This window comes from Wyeomyia smithii, chromosome 3 (assembly GCF_029784165.1).
Source record: "Wyeomyia smithii strain HCP4-BCI-WySm-NY-G18 chromosome 3, ASM2978416v1, whole genome shotgun sequence".
Taxonomy (NCBI): Eukaryota; Metazoa; Arthropoda; class Insecta; order Diptera; family Culicidae; genus Wyeomyia; species Wyeomyia smithii.
The window spans coordinates 74305285-74319831 of record NC_073696.1 but is presented as its reverse complement, the minus strand read 5'-3'; the positions used below and the strand labels follow the sequence as shown (position 1 = coordinate 74319831).

The following is a 14547-nucleotide window of genomic DNA, read 5'->3' as shown; positions in this document are numbered from 1 at the left end:
AAAACAAACGTTTGCGAATACTTTCGAACGCTGCTAGCATTGATTAGCTAGTACCGAACTTTGTTTGTTTGTTCAGGTCTCCAAAAACTGACGCTATGTCAACGTGGACAAGCAACAGAGCACAAAACTGCTTTCCATCATACTGTCGACTCAAACAAACTATGTATAACAGGCAAAAAATAAATCGCAACCAAATAAAGAGTCTTGATAAAATTCACTTAACAGTGGAGTGATGTTTTCTGGCTGTCATGTTCTTCTGTGCTAATGAAATTGAAGATTTTTTTCATATGATGCAAGTGCACTAGTTTTGGCTATATCGCATAAGCGCAATGGTACCAATTATGGCAATACTCTATTCAAACTCCTTAGGCTATAACGGGTTCTTGCCATAACTGGTACTCCTCCCCTAGTAAGACACAAATACAAATAGCAAAGTAAGAATTGGAAATTATTTGATGATTTTAAGGAAATCGACCTACATCAGTTCGGGTACCCGCGGAATTTCTTTTTTTATGAATTACGAACCAATATTCTCTGATTCAAGAAACATTGTTGGTGGCGTTCATTTGACAGTCATGAAATTTACATAAGGAGAATGCTCGTCATTGCATCAATCATGTGTTCTTTATCTATTTTACTTTTTTGCTGCCTTGGCTTCTATATATGATATTCTGATGTATTTTGATGCGAAACAAATTTCCCGAGTTTAAACCTATTTCACCTTAAAAGGCAGCGATGGCACCATTTTTAATTTTTGAGCTTTCAGAAATTCCAATGTTTTTTCGACGCCATTTTTTTTCAAAGCCAAATATCAAAATTCTAAGAGCTTGTCCATATAACAACATTCTCTTACTCATCTTTTAAAAATAAACAGAACTGACATTGAAACAGTGATTCTACGGAAGCAGTTTTGTCATGGTTCCAATACAGCTAATTTATGTTTTATATCGAGGAAAACAGTCTCAAAAAACGATTGGTATGTATCTGGTCCACTTAAAATGTCAGCAACATATCAATTTTGCCCCAATACTGAAATAGGATTATCTCGACGTAGGATTAACTTATTTGAAAACTGTTCAACGTAATATCAAGAGTGTAAGTGATACCAAAGATACAATAACATCAAAATTGACGTGATCGTCCCTCTTTTGCGGGGAGAGGATCGCATTTTTAGCCAGGTACGGCTAAAATATATAAATCTCGCGTAAGCAACGAGATAGAATCTTCGATAAAGTTGATACTTTTAAAATGTATTATGCTTTTGATATTTCATTTGATATAAATTAGGAAATTGTCATATAAGCCATTTGAGCCTGTATAAGCCTGTCGATAGGTTGACAGCACAGGTTTGTCTTAAAGCTCAAACTAGAAAAACCAAAAGATTTTTGAGCGTTTCCATGCCAAGTGACCTATCGTCGAAAAGCGACCATTTTTGATTTGAATGGAATTTTTCACACGTAGGGTATTTGTTCCATTATTCATCTCATTAAGCCTATATTCACGTAGAATGCTCGAAATAAACACCAAATGTTCTCGAAATCATTAAACCAATAAACAAAAAACGCTTACATGCTCTTGAAGAATCGTCTAGCATTAAAAATTTAGTGAACTTAGCTAGATTTATCCTGAATTTTGTAAAACAAACCATTTTTCGCAACGCTGTCATATTCATCGCAAAACTTGAATCACTGCTCAATTATTCATCTCACGACGCTCTTATATTCGTCGACTGTTAATCATGAATGAATCACACTTTCATTAATGAGCGTAGCCGCAAACCATCATAGTCAGCGAAGGAAGAAAATCACCTCTAGCGATTAATGAATACATATAAAACAAGCCTAGGATGCGTTGACATCGTCGTCAGTATGCGAAAAACAAAGTATCGGTGCTGGTGCACTCTTTTTGCTTTCCTCTTTACGATATATTTCTATGTATTAGTTTACACCACAATACGTAGTTCTCAATGTGCACAACTCGGTATATGAAGTTATTCGTCTCTGTAACAGAGAGCGATCAGAACTTGTTATATCCTTATTCTTTTGACTCATGAATATGATTTTTTGTCCGAAAAAGAAAGAAAATGACAGTGTATGCTCTCCTACTCTCGCTCAAACTCAACCGCTGCCGAATAGTTCCATCCCCCACACATTCCCTCTCACCGCACCACACCTCTGCTGCTGTTCAGGCGACATGATTTTCTCCTGTTGCTATCCTTTATTCCCGAAACTACCGGCCTATGGAGCGACAAACGCAACGATCGAATCGCTTCTCAGAGCTGATGTAGTCTAGTCATGTGTTTGTTTTCTCCCAGAAACCTATGCACCCTATCATCATTTCATTATGGGTTGAGAGGATTCGAGTTTAGTCCCGGCCTTTACACATCGTGAAGTGCACATATGATGAATAAACGACGATTGCATCATATTCGTTTCGTTTCCATCACTGCATAGTATGTTACCTAGTTATCCACCGTAGTTGTTTACGTACAAAATTGGTGACCTAGGTATCACCTGCAGTACTGTCAAGTTATGTCAATTATGTCGGAATTATTCAACATTTTCAGTATGATTTTTTCGTATTGACAGAAACTGATTTGGCAACTTTTGATTATCTTTAAAGCAGCGAAAACAGATAAAAATACATACAGTTGAAATTTAGGATTTGTAAAAATTCATCTCAAATATTTCTGCTAATTCAAGCTTGTTTTTGGAAATTTGAGGTGAACATTTTCAAGATCAAGATATTCTTAGGGTAGTGAGTGATTTTGTTTAGTGATTAAAATAAAAAGTGGTCCGCTAGTGATAAGAAAAAAAAATTGGGTTGGCTGCTGAACGAGTCCCGTTGTAGCCGTATAGCAATGCGCTGATTTTGTTTTGTTAGGGAAGAGATTGAAATAAATGAGTTTTCAAGTACAGATGCCCGACTAAAATATCAAATTTAAAGCTTTTGAGTGAGTTTTGGAGGATTCTACTTTATAAGGAATTCAAAGTAAACTAAGAAGAATCCATTCTATGGATAAGTAGATTGGTTTAGTAAGAAAATATGCGTTTTTTCCTGTTTTCAGTTGTGTTCTCATGTTATATAAGATTAATATATGGGTTGAGAGAAGTAATGGAGCAGTTCCACTATTTGACTCAGCAAACTGAGTATTTTCCGCAGGAGGACGATGATTTTTTGAGATGTTTTTCAGAAACAGAGTAATTTTCTAAAAGGGCGTGGATATTTCGGCATAGGTTGTAGCTCCGAACCCTTCTGTTGTACAGAAAAACTGCCAGAAAATAAATAGTAAAGAACTAGCAGTTCATTAAAAAAATGTACGCCGTAAAAAAAATTTAAGCAAAATAAACCTTAAATAAACACAACTTTAATTAACAATATAAGAGCTGAATTTTCCTTTATATTTAAAAAAATGTTTTTAATGACCTTAGGTTGCAACAAAACATTAAAAAACGCTAATATGGAGAAATGAAAAGCGCACCCTTTATTGAGTAGTTTTCCTTTCAAAATAAAATATATTCCAATATTTTTCAAAATATTCATATTCTCGTGATCTTGAAAGATTTAGAAAGATAGAAAATCAGCAGCATATTTTTTATTATTTCGAAAAAAGTGTTAAATTTCCCTTGATATTTATTCTTTATTAAAACTTTTCTTCCAAACTTTTGGGAAACTGTTTATAATGAAGAAATGTAGTACAAATTTTCCATTTAAAAGTTAATGTTTGAAGAATTATTTTCAATTTTCAAAATAATTTTAATAGTAATCTCAAGTAATTAAGCTCCTTGTGCATAATTTTCCAATTTTCATTTTTGAACAACTTCAAAATTTAGTTTGGAAAATTTCAGTTTTTTGTATGAAAATGCGCTATTTGTGAGTTATTTTTTGTTGCCATGGAACGGGGTGAAATTGATCAACTTTTATATCAATTTCCAATTAACTAGCTTCATGTACATTTTTCCCGACATAGTATAATTTTAAAACAAGTACTGGTATGTGCTCCAGTAAACCTCTATGGCTATTGGTAACATTTCTATCGTCGACTTCATGAAATAAATTCGATAATTCTATAAGGTACTATGAGGTAAATTGGGGTGAAATTGATCACCATTGAAATCTATATAATCTTTTGGCAATGTGCTTTTTTTTATTTGCTAAAGATAAATGATGATTTCTGTGCTGAAATATATCATTTACAACTAGTTTGGAAACGAAAATAACGATATTTCAGGTTAATATTCGTTTATTTTTGTTCACGAGCTGCTAAATTTGTTGCTAAATTTGTTGCTAAATTTGCTCTTATTAAATCGTCGTTAAACCGATTTCAATTCGGTTTGTTTCAAAAGCTCAAATACTAGCTCTGAAATAATTATATATTATAATAATAATTCTCTGTGGTTTCCTGCGAATTCATCAGTATTTCTTTAATGGTATGGAATGATCATTGTTTAAAATTACATTTTTTGGTCATTGTTCAAAATTACATTTTTTGAGCTTTTATCAAACTTTACTCACTTCTCCAAATTTAACGTAATCAACCCTCAACTAAGATTACTTTAAGTAAACTTAATGCTTTTTTTGTTATTTGGAAACTTGTTTTATCAAATTTGATTGAGTTTTCACTGAGATAGAAGAATTTTTCGAAAATATGAAAAATTGCACCGGGCATGCAAGGATTAACTTTGACAGGTATGTGAATCATGCAAAAGTTGCATTTGAGGACACGTTAACATTGCCTAGTGTTGTGAGAGCAGTATCTTCTGATTAGTATGTTTAATCACGAATTTTCAGATGATCAATTTCACCCCACTGATCAATTTCACCCCATTCCACGGTACCTACGGCCTTTCAATTACACTGGACGACAAAAGCGAAAAAAATATTGCTGTAAAACTTGAAGGAAGTTGTCCTAAAACGATTATAGCTTTAATCCATTCCTATAATTTTTTGTGCTCCTAGTGAATGGAGAAGGGCAACAAAAACCATAGAATAATGGCTCGTCAGATTCGTCACTTCTACGTTTGCTTCTAGCCAAGTCATAAGTGCGTTAAGTCTTCAGAGACATAAATGGAGTTTACCCGTTTTCTTCTCAGAGAAACATTACTTTGTAGGAGATTATTTTTCACTGCGCTAACAACTACTCTGCCAAGCAAAACGACGCACTTACTTGAAGAGCAGCGAATCGTGTGTATCTGAGGAGCTCTCCGAAATTTCTCACTCGAAAGGACAATACACTCAATAACTAGAATAACAAAAACAGAGCTCATTGCAGTATTTTACTGTGTGTCTCTTAAGCAAATATCAAATGAAGGTAAAATCTATGTAGGAAAGTACAGGGTTGCCACATAGAGTCCCTCGTTGTATTTTCTGTCACAGCATGACAAACATCTGAGCATGTTTTGAAGGAGTGACGTGTTTACTGTTTATTCGGAATAAATAGAGTCAGTTTTTAGCTCCGCTCTCAACAAAATTGCAATGGATTCAAAAAGAGAACAAATAAGGGTCTTGCACCTGTAGGGATTGACTCACATCGAGATCAAGAGGAAGCTGTAACATCTGAAGCAGATTATTCATCTACACGACCATCAAGCGTTTCAAAGATAAAGGCACGGTTGTTCCCAAGAAGAAACCTGGTAAAAAACGAAGTGTTTGGACTCCAGCGGTCATCAAAAATTCAGCCCGTTCGGCAAGAAAAATGGCGTGTGAAATAAACATGAGCCACACTTCCATACAAAACGTTATCAAAAAGGACCTTGGATGTTCACCTTTTAAGAAGCAGAAAACTCACGGATTAACTCGTAAAAATATTGCCGACAGGGTTGCTAGATCTTGGTTGCTGCTGAAGACGCACGCAGGTCACAACATTATTTTTACGGACGAAAAGTTGTTTACTCTGGAGGTAACTTTGAACAAGCAAAATGACCGTGTTTATGGAGCAAGTCGTCGTGATATACCAGCCGATGAAAGAGCAGTCAAGCGATATCAAAATGCGTCAGCTGTAATGGTTTGGAGAGGTGTATTGACCAAGGGAAATTACCATTGCTATTTATTGGCAGGGCACGAAAATAAACAAGGAGTATTACTTGCAACACGTTATCAAAGGCCATTTGCACCCATGCGCTAAAATACTTTTTGGGAAAATAGTTTTGGCTTTGATTTGTTCCATTAGTTTATCTGAAGGACCTGCATCGTCACTGGATTCGAACCCGCTAAACTTCAGTATCTGGGGATACATGCTAGGAAAGTTGGACGACGTTAGGTTTTTGAGTTTGGACACATTAAAATACTACAAGGTATACAGCCCTAGGGTTGTATGAAATGGTGACGTGGGACTAAACACTGTAATTAGGGGAAATTTTGTTACAAAATATACAGAGTCTGCAGACAGAATCAATGTGTTCGCTTTGAACAAAATTATTAGCAAGTTACAGCAAAAAATCGAAGCAATCAACAATTCCATTTTTGTTTTTTGCTTGATATTTTTTTTCTTTTTCATTTGCCTACAACTACATTCGCTGTATTACGAAGACAGCTAATATACGTTTATTATGGTAAAGCTAAGAATGATAATATATCATCTAACAATTTTGAAATGTAAAAAGAGATTCTTAATGAATCTTAGTAACTAAACCAAAGACTAAAAAGCATTCGTAGGCTCTTACTCTACTAAAAATTCACTCTTTCGATACTATCCGGTCACGTTTATTCAGTGAATATCGAAGATAAAATTAAAATAATATCCGTTGCAAAATTTACAATTCTCGTTGAATAATTTATGGTAATCATAATTAAGAGATATACTTTCAATCACCATCAACAGCAGCATTGCAGTTTTCCCACGATTTCACACGAATAGAAATGTACGAACAAAAGTGTACCACTGCAATACGAATAGTACCGCTGCAGTACGAATAGAAGTGTACTGCTGAAATGTACGAATAGAAGTGTACTGCTGAAATATACGAATAGAGAGACCTGCGGTTCTTTACTCCACTGGTACTGTTTCTTTTACCGGCGTTTCCTTTCAAGACATCAGTTTTTAATAGGTTCTGAAAGCAGGTTTAGAGATTGTTCAAGAATGGGGATTGTTTCAAACTTTTCGGAAAACTTTCACCTTCGAGACATCATATTAGTCTAAGCTCATGGAAGCAAAAATAAATTGACCTATAGGGACGGGGAGACTCTGTCAACTTTTATTTCGATATTGATACAGAGAATATCACAGGGAACGGATAGTGTCCATTCATTTCGTCTGGGCTAGGAATGCTCGCATGTAATTGGTTCATTATTCGCGTAAATTTGACATTGAAACTTTTCATCAATTTTACCGGTTAGCAATGGAATTAGAGTGATAACTAGCATATTACAAAATTGTTCTACATTTTAACTATCCAACAACATATTGGTTATTGTTATCCATCATGTGGTTATGCTGTTATTAACGTTTGAAATCTGACGCAATATTTGCCAGTTTCATTTCCAATTTTACAGAATGCATCCCAATATAGTAAACAAAGACGTAGTTCCACGTCAAATGTTTGGTGAAGATTTGGGACGAAATACCGAACGAAATTGTACGTGCGGCTTGCAATGACTTCGAAAAGCGTTCAGATTTAAACTCAACTAAATACATTGTGATTCTACTACTTATGGATGTTATTGAAATCGATTCCGGAGAGAAATGGGTTCGAGTTTTAAGACATAAATGAAGTGTATTTCTTTCACGTTACCACCCTGTATATTGCGTTGTTTGCTTCGCATCTCGAAACTGTGGAAAAAATAATTCCTGCCGCATGTTTGTTCTTCGAATGCTATCGAACTCATCTCAACAGTGCACACCGTGGCGTATTTCTGTGAATTTTCACTAGAGTGATTCACCTCTTGTTTTGCTCAGCTGTGGTGTAAGCAGCAAATTTGTTATATCAAATTCGTTTTCGCGACGGTACTACACCGTCCTGGACTATACTTTTTAGCTGAAATTCATAAAGGCAAAAATTGTTTCATTGTCATCTTATTATGATGTGTTCATTATACAGTACCGTGCGGGACCGAGATACGTACACCCTGTAGGTTTTATGCAATTACTCATATCAGAAAAGTTTGAATACAGACAATAATCACTGAGTCATAATAAACTAACCTAAAACTAAAACCTAATATTTCCATGATATCAGCGTTAAAAATAAATCGATAGGCTTGGAAACAAAAAAAAATAAAAATAAAAATAAGTTCGCGTGTTCGTCAAACGTGTTGTTTAAGTTTGGTGTTAGTAATTCGCTAAGAAATCCGTTCCAAAAAACTAATTTAGAAGTGCATTTACTGTGATTCTAAAGACTCAATAGTTGCAAATCGATCTGAGAGGCAAGCATTTAGGGTTCTACGTGCTGATCATGAGGAATATATATCATATAAGTGGTATATATTCATAATAGTTTTTTAGAGCCCGATTTATGGAACGATTTTAAATCCGTACACATAAGGTTATTTATCAATTCTATTCAGTCCATGTCAGTTGTTATGTTTTAAACTGCCATAATCTTTCCGTAAACTAATCAGACGTACCGTTTTTGGACAATTTTTAACCGTCCAGTTTTTGTTTTTGACATTTCGAATCGTTTTTTTTTAGATACTCTGGAAAATCTCCGAATCAAGCTCTAATGAACACAGACAAATAACAGTGGCAAACTGATGGGATTCCAATAATTTACGAAATGAAAGATCAGTTTCTAAACTGCCAGGAACGTGTTAAAGTTACTGAGTATCTCTTGGCTTTCCTGGTAGAATCGTGCTAACTGGAAAGGACATTTTCTATTGTATACAGTATGTGGATTAAATAGACTGCAAGTTAAGACTATGAGAGCAATGATAATTGTTAGGCAAAATTCCATCTCCAAATTTCCCGACCTTGTTTGCCAAAATCACACTCTAATGCGCAAAGTTTTATCATCAGCTAACTTGTTTTGTACATTATAAGACAGATTCATCGAAGCAATGCATGCTTTGATGAATCTGTCTAATTTGTATTTGTAGCTATCACATTGCTGTACGGATTTTGATTCAACGGATTTCTAATCAAGAGATCGAAATCACCTATACCCTTTAAACACAATTAAGAGTAGTTTTACGATTTTGTGCGTTGCCAGAAGCTATCATGAAAAAGATACTGTGGATATATATGATTTTATATTGATTAATCAATATTTTTGAGTATATTTGGATCCGCATGGAACTCTAAATTGGAGATAGGAAAAACTTTTTTTACAAACTGTAGAACAATTAACAAAGATAGCTCGATATATGATTCCATTGAAAATGTTTTTCACCCTAAATTGTTATAACATAAAAATAACCGCCTCATCATAAGTAACAACTTGGTAGGTAAAAGTTTTTCTTTAAAACATTGCTATCGTGCTCTACACTGTAAAAAATCGACACGTTACTGCCAAGTGGATTTCACTCACTTCTGTGCTAATAGATGAAACATTTCATACCTACGTGGAATACACTTGCGTTTCAGTTCACAGCACAAAATCAAGTGTCTTACACTTCGGCTTGCCATTTCATGCATACCAAAATCAATCATTTCACACTCAGATTCCAATGCTTACACACGTCAAATGCCAAAACACGTTAAAATACCGTGGATTCCAATAAAAATCGATATGAGTTGACATAATAGAATGATTAGGTTCATTTATTGACATTCATATGTAAAGAGCATTTGGGATTAGCGTGCGATTTATTTTCAGTGTAGATCCAAATTTCCCCCTAAACTTACCTAGAACGCTGCGCAATAGTTATTTGGCGTCTTCATCGATTCGGCAGTGAAAGGAGGCGCACGGTTAACGTTCGCGTTGAACGGAATGGGAGCTTTTGGTGCATTTTCGAAATGACTAGGGGCACCAAGGCTGGGGCACAGGGCTGGTTGAATAGCTCTAATCTTTCTTTTTTTTATTAATTTGAGCATTGTGATTTACTAAAATAGCTATAAATTATCGCTATAAAGCTCTAGCTCCAAATTTCCCCCTAAGCTCGTTCCCTAAAACGCTGTCGAAAGGCTAACCTTGTGTTAACCATCGATTAAACAGTGAAAAGAGACGCGCGGTTAACGCTCGCGTTGAAGGGGATGGGAGCTTTTGATGCGTTTTTGAAATTACTAGGGGCACCAAAATTCACAACAATGGTTAAATAGCTAAAATCTTTCATTTTTCCCAGTTTGAGATTTGAGGCCGCACCTGCCCAGTGACCAGTGTAATTCTCAAAAGATGAGAGATGTAGACAACCCTGCCCGAAAGGTACAGGGTTCTTTTAACATTGACAGAGGTCGTTCGAGCCATAAGATATGCAAATAACCAATTATTTATCCGTTGAGCCTTTAAAATGTCTATGCATCTCGCATTTTTCTTCGCGTTTTGAAACATTAGTCATCAACCAGATTGCTTCATAATTATTCCTTATGAAGAATTAGGCAAAAAGGTAAGCAGCACCTTCTACGACACTCGCATTTATATCACGGTAGAGAACGGCGGTTAAAATTCCATTGGTTTTCTTTTAGCAAAATTCCAGAAAGAAGACGGATCACGGTTCACTTGACATTCCATTCAATATATGTACTCACGGTAACATACATTACTTTGTGCCTTGTTGTACTGTTTCTCGAACTACCGAAGGACTTGTTTATTTTGATTAGGTCTAACGTTGAAGGCAGCATTTACGAGCTTTTGTTTGCCGATTACGAGTGTTATTTATTCTTAAAGAAATAAGGACCACAGCTGCCAGGTTAAAGAGTTTGCGGTTTTCTTTTCTTTGAAATGTGTTCGTCAATAATGTGAACATATGTATTATGAAAACGATGAACAGAATCATCAGTACTTGGTAGAACAGTGCAAACAACTACTCCTTAGAGCATTAGAAAAGATACACTACTATATGGATCATTGAATAACTTGCAAATAAATTTGAAGCAATAATCACAGAAATTTTCGATAGGTAATAATGTGATCCCGAAATCACAAACTGTCAAATCGAATATAAATTTTAATTGTAAAACGGAATAAAAAAAATATAATAATGTGCGATAGAGTATGTCCAAGTATGATAAATTTTGATGGAATATTATTAAAATGACTGCGGTTTACGATAACGTAAACCGCAGTCATAAATAGAAATATCATGGAATAGTGCACATCATGCCAAAAAGTAATACATCATAACAAAGAATGGATTTTTTTCATCCATCTATTTCATTCAATTTTGTTATCTTTCCTTAACTGAAAAAAGTTGAAACATGCAGCGACATGAACTAATACAAGGCAACAGAGCACGCAGTCTATCTTATGGCACACAGTGACGAAATCGCGTTTTCATCACTATTGGAAGAACGTAGTTGGTAGCTGACTACCGGATAAAAAAGCTTGGAATGCACTTTTTTGTTTCGAGCTTTATACCGATTCGCTTTGAGTCTGGCAGTAGTGACTATCAGTCGAATGAATAGCGAAGGCAGAAAGCATGTGGTTGCACCAAAAAGTGGAAATACCACTGACCGATTCGGGAGGATGATTTGCTGGGTAAAATATCCATTCGGAAATTAGACAAACTCTCAGTTTTACCTATATTAATGATTCGATCACAAATTCAAAGCTAAGTGCTATTGTGGAAGTGTGTTAGAATTAACAATGTATTGTTTGTTCATTTTACTCACAAATCCAGTTCTGGATACCGCGCGTCTCCGTGGTTTAACAAATGACCATTTGTTGTTATAGTTTTAATCTGAATGCTATAGCTAAATTACATTCACGTGCTATCCAGTATGGACGAAGCTTTGCAAGCACTTAACCAGAACAAACCGGGTATGCATTCATCCCGACCTCACGTTCAGCTTCATTGTGACGTTAGTCTAAAAGTTCATAATTAAGTATTAAAAAGTTTCCCAGACTCAGCATAATTAGCACATCTTAGCGTTAACCTAACACCACTTAGCCATAACACCGTTGATGCTAACCCAATATCCTGACCCGCGTCCGTGAACCGTTTTCATCACTGACCACCAGCGTTAAAGTTTGCGGGAAAACGGGCTCTAGTAGCGGTATCCTGTTTCAGTTGGTGCGGCACAAAAAGTGCACCTCGTAAACAATGTATAAGCGCTCCGGTAAATTATCGCTGCAAAGTACACTCATTATATATTAAAACCATCAGAGCGCCATTATAGTTTATTCCCTTACCACACCGTTCGAAATGCCTTTTTATTTTCTACAAACATGTATCATTTTCCATACATATCTTAGCAGAACAAGCTGCTCTAGGCAAACAACTGTCGCCCGTGTGAGCCGGTCAGGATGATAGGATTTTCAATTTTCCGCCCTTTAAATGATGGACATCGAATGAGCAAGTTTTGCTCATTCAGCAACTGTATTATTTATTGTTCCAACCACTAAAGCGGATAGACGCCGTCTCCCCAGTTTCGAGAAGTCGACTTCCACCACCCACCAAAGTCGACCGGTTGAAGCTTTCGATGAAAGCTCTTCCTCTCGTGAGTGACCGACCGTAGGACTTTGAGGGACTCGTCGAAAGGGGAAACAGAAACGAGCTTTCTTAGCTTCGGCTTCACTCGAAGTCGAAGCCGACTCCGAAGTGGGGCGCTCATAGGCCTGCATTTATCGGTAGGTAAGTGGCGTAATAAAATTTCTATACGGTAGTGATTGCCGGCCGCGGATGAAATTATTGTGCTTATATGTCGACTATCGATCGAGTGGGAGATGAAACTACTGCTGGAACTAAAGCGACAATCGCCGGTGGCGCTATCTCGGTGGAAACGTTCTAGGTAATCGAACTCGAACCGGTGGTAACCGAGAGAAGCAGATTTCGATCCACCTGACTAGGGTTCATCCTGTTGGTTACAAAATATAAAACAGAGATAATGTAATTTTTTAGCAAATTTCTGTCGAATGGCATGCTAGGGTGATACACATTCGATGGGACTTCATGAGATGTTGGTGAAATGTAAAGTTTCTCTTCCAAATATGAATGTCTGTATTTTAGTTAAACGATTCACTTGAAAAATGAAATATTATTCTACAACATATGTTAATTACTTATCATTTTCAATTGAATAAATTTGGATTCATGAGAGATTGTAATGCAAAAAGTATCAAGCATCTTATGATGTAAAAAATACCCATTTCAGTGCTGCTATAGCGAAAGTTATTCTGATAGAATCAATTAGAAAATATTCTAAAGTGTTTCCACTCTGCTGCTAATTTAGACATTCAATGCATTCCACGCGTGTTCACAAATCCATCCAGACCCTCCATTTCCGATTTATCTGAAACATTGCACAAGCATTTCTTGATGTCATTTGCCGATATTCGTTGTTCGCAAAAAATCACGTTTTTATTTCAAAAGGTTTTATCTTAAAATCATTCTACTAACACGAACAACACTAACAAATAGAATGTATTTTAAAAAAAAAAAATCCAAAAATAACATCTTTTTAAATGGATATCCCAGAAAACTATTTTTTTCATAAAATGTTTATTGTGTTTTCGACCGAATGTCAAAAAAGATTTCTTTTTTTCTTTTTTATGTTCAACTGCGCATTACAATACTTATTTCAAATGCTTATAACTTTTTCGATTGAAAGTAGTGAGAAAAAAATAGGTTATGAAAAAATGTACTTTTTGGGATATTGAAGTTTCGAAACATTTTTGCATTACATCTTTTGTTGTGTGCTCAGTTTACATAATTTCTTCATGTTCGTCATAACTTAACCAAAGCCACCATTTCAGTGCAAATTTTCGAATAAATTGAAAAAGATGGGTCTGGATAGATTTGAGAATAAGCGTGAAATGTTTGTGCTCACCGTATTTTTTTTTAACGATGAGCTTTAATCAGTTCTTATTCGTGAAATTAGATTACACTGGTCAACACAGGTGCACTCCAAAGCTCAAACCGAAAAAAATGAAAGATCTCCAAAAGCTCAAACCGAAAAAATGAAAGATTATAGCTATTCCTGTGAATTTTGGAACGCGGAAAATCGAAAGGCGGAATAACGAAAGGCAGAATCACAAAAAGGCAGATTAAGGAAGGCACGTTTTTTGGCAGCTCAAGCGTCACATATCTCTTCCTGTTTTGACGTGTAGCCGCTGTGAGCTCTTGTCCGTCACTCTTCGGCATTCAGCGTGGAATCAACCGTTACGCTGTTTCATACTTCTCGTTGCAAAGGTACCATGTATATTTTTCACAGTCAATCTTTGTTTTCTATATTCTCCTCCTATTGTCTTGCGATCCGTTGATCCAACTCTCTGGTAAACTCGGATGACACGCCATCGCCATTCAGCCGTTGGATGTAGTCACGCATCGTCTTCTCAGTGCGAGATTTCAGCACGGTTGACAACCGTGCACGGGTCTTAGGTACGACGAGGTAGAGTCGATGTTCGGTCCCCGTAAAGAACTAACATCCGTAACGTCCCAAAAGTGTCGACCATCAATCAAAACAAGATCGATCTGAGAACAGGCTCCATTTGGGTGCACACCTGGATGCTTTCGGAT

At 36.0% G+C, this 14547-nt stretch overlaps 1 protein-coding gene across 5 annotated transcripts in view; it reads left to right on the top strand.

Annotated features, from left to right (window-relative positions):
- LOC129730604 (uncharacterized) overlaps nucleotides 1-14547 on the top strand; it is a 583914-nt gene that overhangs the window by 249357 nt on the left and 320010 nt on the right. The gene's annotated exons all lie outside the window — the stretch shown is intronic.